The sequence below is a fragment of the Solanum lycopersicum genome, chromosome 4 (genome assembly GCF_036512215.1).
Source record: "Solanum lycopersicum chromosome 4, SLM_r2.1".
In the NCBI taxonomy this organism is placed as follows: Eukaryota; Viridiplantae; Streptophyta; class Magnoliopsida; order Solanales; family Solanaceae; genus Solanum; species Solanum lycopersicum.
In genome coordinates this window covers 14,959,810-14,965,185 of record NC_090803.1, presented here as the reverse complement: position 1 = coordinate 14,965,185, position 5,376 = coordinate 14,959,810, and positions in this window count along the sequence as shown.

Here is a 5,376-nt window from a genome sequence, read left to right as displayed (position 1 = left end):
CTCTACTCTTAGACCTAGTGTTGAGTATACTAGAACTACCATACATGCTTGTGGTTGGTATTCTTGTCCTCTGTCTCACATTCTTTCTACCCCTCTGTGAGAGTCCTTGCTTATCTTTAACTTCTTGTACTTCCTCATGATTTTCTTGTTGAATAATGAATAAAAAATTTGTAATTAGATGATTCACGCTATGTTACTTACCTAGTACTTATTTGGTATCTGTTTTATGGTTTGTAGGTTGATCCACACTTATCTTACTTACGACTTGTACTACTTCAATGAATCTGATGAATTGATTGAAAAAACATAGAGAAAGATCACTTGAAAAGTGTAGTATGTGATAATGAGATAATCATCTAATTTTTGTATATTGAGGTCATTTTATTCATCATGTCTTTGTATGCAAACATGAATATATCATCATCCTTATGTAATTAAAACATAGCCAACAACTGACAAGTTATAATTCAAGACATTCCAATTCAACATCATACCAAACCTTAGCAATCTTATCAGAAAGTATACTTCAATACAACTTCATCACTAAAAACAAGTAATCATAATTGAAGTAAAGATTTCAGATCATGACTTACCCCATTCTCCTTCACAAACTATATCAAGGTTTTACCATCAACCATCCTATTCAACCCAATAGTGGGTGTAATATCATCACACAATAGTAATTAACACAACAATGAAGTCAAATGCATCATTTTTATCCCAATTCAATTCATAACCTGGGGTTAAGGGGGAATAGGGTTCATTATGAATTCTTCAAGAAATAGATCAAACCCCAACAATACTTTATCCTAAGAAGTCCATTAATGAATTAGAATAGATAAAAAAAAGTCTTATCATCAATACATTCTTCAATCCACATCGATTCATTAGAAAGATCCAAGATTTGGGGAATTTTGGCAAAGGACATGATGTACATGAATTTCCATCAATTAACAAACAATATACACTTAAGGACTTGTATGCAATCACAATTAATCAAAATGAACCATCAATTTGAAGTTTAGAAGTAAACCCCTTTAGAATAGAAAAACCCTTGGAATTGGATATTTTAGAAATCAACCTTGAGAGGCCTCTTGGGGAAAGAAATCGCAAGAGTGAAGAACACATACCTTAATGAAGATTAATAAAAAAAATTGAAGTGAAATCCTACTGAAATTGGTCTTCTTCTTCAAGCTTTTGTTATTCCTTCAATGGTGGTTGAATATAGAGAGAAAGTAGAGATAAATGAGAGTTTTTGGGTTTCGTTTTTAGGATTTGATTTGAGTGAGTGAATTTGAGAAAAAAGTGATTTAAAATCAATATATAAACCTCCAATGAAATACCCAAAAGACCCCTCACTTAATTTGACCCTTTCATGAAGTCAAACTAGAATTCTATTTTTCAGATTTTCGTCACGAAACAAGTCTGTGACGCGGAGTCGCTACCTCAAGATTTTTTAAATTATTTTTTGAGACAGTGGAGTCCGCGACCTGCCCGTGACGCATAGTTGATCTTTGATCTATGGCCACTCAAGTCCTCAAAGCGAACTTGTTTCTGGTAAGTGTGACTTAGTTGCTGTCTTAGCAGCTTTGCCAAGCCAAGTTTAGGGACCTTTCGTGTACGCCTAGGGAGACTCTTGGGGGGTCATACCTAAACGTTTCCACCCTATATATATGTTTTTACCTATTAAATTCATTTTAAAACTTTTATACCTAATACAACTCCTCTACACCTACTCGAAAACTAAGGACCTTTTACTAGTTATATTCGACTAGCTTACGGACGTCATGGACGTTTCTTAATGTCTTGACTCCACAACATCCTAGATGGTTTGTTAAAATTATTTTAGTCTTTTAAGAAGTGTTTTAAGGTTTATTTCATCATGTGACGATCTATGTTAGGTCATGGACTTTCGGAGTGTTACATTAACCCCCCCCCCCTTAGGAACATTCGTTCCCGAATGACACTAAAATCTTTTGGAAGGGAGGGATAGAATCAAGACTAGCAACCCAACCAGCAACATGTACATCATGAGTAATAGGTCATAGGAGTAACTCACAACTCCATTCAACAGACAATCATGATATTTATACAAGTAACTCAAAACATCAATCTTTACACGTAAGAGCTCTAAATCAATATCATGAGGAATTTCCATATCACAAGAACATGAGCTCAATATATCATTTAAGAGTCAATTATGCCAAAACTCCTTATCAGCGTATTAGCATGCTCAATAACATTCCTTGAAGGCAACAACATACCAAATACACAAATAAGTGAAAATCAAGAAAAAAACATTTTTGTATGAAACTTATTTTTAGCAAATTTATCATGGATATGCATATCTTTGCAAAAAAAGTCAAATTCAATTTTTTCATTATTTTCATTATTATAGGAATAACTAACCTTAATTAACAAAAAGATGAGGATAACGGGACTTCATGTCGGCCTCGGCCTACCATGTTGCTCCCTCAACTAAGTTGTTTCTCCAGAAAACTTTTACTGAGGTCACCTCTTTGTTCCTCAACCTCTTCACTTGACGATCAAGGATTTTCACCGAAACCTCCTCATAGGAGAGGTTCTCTATCACACCAAGATATTCGATAGGAAGAATGGACTCAGGGTTAGCAATGCACTTCTTAAGCATGTATACATGGAAACCAGATGAACCAACGATAGTTCAGTAGGTGATATCAACTCGTATGCAACCTTTCAAACCCTTTGTAAATTTCAATAGGACCCACATAATGAGGACTTAACTTAACCTTCTTGCCAAATCTAACCACCCCTTAATGGAGGAAATTTTTAAATACATCTTATCCCCTTCTTCAAATTCTAAGTTCTTCCTCCCATGATCATCATAAGACTTTTGCCCACTATAGGTTGCTTGCAAATTGTTCCTTATTATATGAATTTCTATAAGGTCATATAGATCAACTTGGGACCAAGAAGTAAATCGCCAGTCTCAAATCATCCAATAGGAGATTAACCTCCTACCATACAAACCTTCAAAAGAATCCATAAATATAGATTAATGGAAACTATTATTATATGATAACTCCACCAAAGGGAAGTACTCATCCCAATTTCCCTTGAAGTCAATGATACACACTCTAACCATATCTTCAAGAGTTTGAATGGTACATTCCGCTTGACTATCTGTTTGGGGATGAAAAGCAGTGTTTAACTTCACTTGAGTACCCAAACCTCTTTAAATAACCTCCAAAACCTTGATGTGAATGAGCACCCCTATCCAATATTATGGACAAAGGAACCCCATGAAGACTCACTATCTTGTCAATATAGATTCTTTACATAATCTTTTGCCAAATAAGTGGACTAAGCTGGAATAAAATAAGAGGACTTTGTCAATCTATCTACGACATATAGAATCATATTGCCTTCTAGTCCGAGGCAATCCAACAACGAAATCCATGTTAATATCTTCACACTAAGAAGTGGGAACTTGGATTTTCTTGTATTAAACCACTTGGATTTTGGTGCTCAGCTTTCACTTGTTGTAAATTTGAACACTTTGCAATAAATTCTGCAATGTCCCTTTTTATACCATCCCACTAAAACACTTATGTAAGATCATGGTACATCGTAGTATAACCGCGATGAATAGGGTAACAGGCTCCATGAGCTTCTTCAAAGATATGAATTCTCAAATCATAAATATTAGACACAAAAAATCTCCTTTGGTAACTAAGAACACCATTACCGCCTTGGGGAATGACTCGTTTATCTTTCCAAGAACCGATTCTTTCAACTCCATCAATAATGGATTAAGGTGTTGCTTATACGTCACCTCAACCACTATCGATGACTGAGAGTTATGATGTACCACACCACCACCATTAGGATAATCTTAAATTTAACCCCTAAACAAGCCAACGTATTGAAGACTTTAATGGTACATATACACATCAACATGAACCCGATAAAGATAATGCCTCCATATTTTGAATGCAAATACCACGACCACTAACTAAAGAACCTGATTTGGATAATTCTTTTCATGAATCTTGAGTTTCCTAGAATCATAGGCTATAAATTTTCCATGTTGCATAAGAACACACCCCAATCCAACTCGAGATACATCACAATATACAAAGAAGCCCTTAGTACCCTACGATAAGATCAACAATCGGAGCGAAGATAAGCCTATCCTTCAACACTTTTAAGCTTCTCTCACATGCTTCTAATGACTATTTTGCACTCTTTTTAGTCAAGGTTGTCAAAGGGGAAGCAATGAGTGCATATCCATCGACAAACCTTATATAATAACCGTCTAGGCCTAAGAAACTCCTAATATCTGTAGGAGCCAAATGTCTAGGCCAATTTTTCACTGCTTTGGTGTTCGTTAGATAAACCTCAACTCCCTTAATAGGGATTATATGACCAAGAAACTCTACCGACCTCAACGAAAATTCACCTTTGCTATACTTGGCAAAAAATTGATGCTCCTTAAGAACTTGCAAAACAACCTTCAAATGTGTAACACTCATAAAGTCTATTATCTTAACTAGAGACTCACATGTTGATATATGGTTAGTAACACTGTCATAAGTTCTAAAATAATTTTAATAAAAAATTTAGAATGTTCTAGAGAAATACATCAAGAAACATCCATGACGCCCAGAAGCTAGTCTAGTTGAACTAGTGATACGTTCTTATGTTTCAGAAAGGTTAAGGAGGAGTATATGAGGAATAAAACTAGTAAAATTACATTAAATAGGTAAAACCATGTATATAAATTTATTAAGTGAGGTAATACCCCCCAAGGGTTGCCCTGGGGGTCCACAAAGGACCCCGAATTTGGCAAAGCAAGATGCCTAAGGCAGCAGGAAATTACACATAGGGGGAGTGAGTTCGCGTCGCAGACTTTGAAGAATTTTGGGAAAAACTCAAGTCTGCATCATGGAAGGTATCAGAATTCACTGTCTTGAAAATTAATTTAGAAAATCATGCAGGAACAGCTCCGCATTGCGGACTTGTTCCCCGACGAAAAGTTGAAATTTTGAATTAAAGTTTGACTTCATTAAAAGGTCAATTTAAGTGAAGGGTCTTTTTGGTATTTCATGGGTATCCTATATATTGATTTTAGATCAGTTTCCCACAAATTTTTACCCACACAAATCAAAACCCAAAAGGTCTCACCTCACTATAGTTTCTCTCTCTCTATTCATCCTTCATTGAAGGAAGAAGAAAGCTTGAAGAAGTGATTAATTTCTCTAGGATTTCGCTTCAATTTCATGTATTAATCTTCATTAAGGTATGATTTCTTCATTCTTGGATTTCCCTTTCCCAATAGGTCCTCTCAAAGTTGATTTCTAACACAAAATTCCAAGGGGTTTTCTATTCTAATCT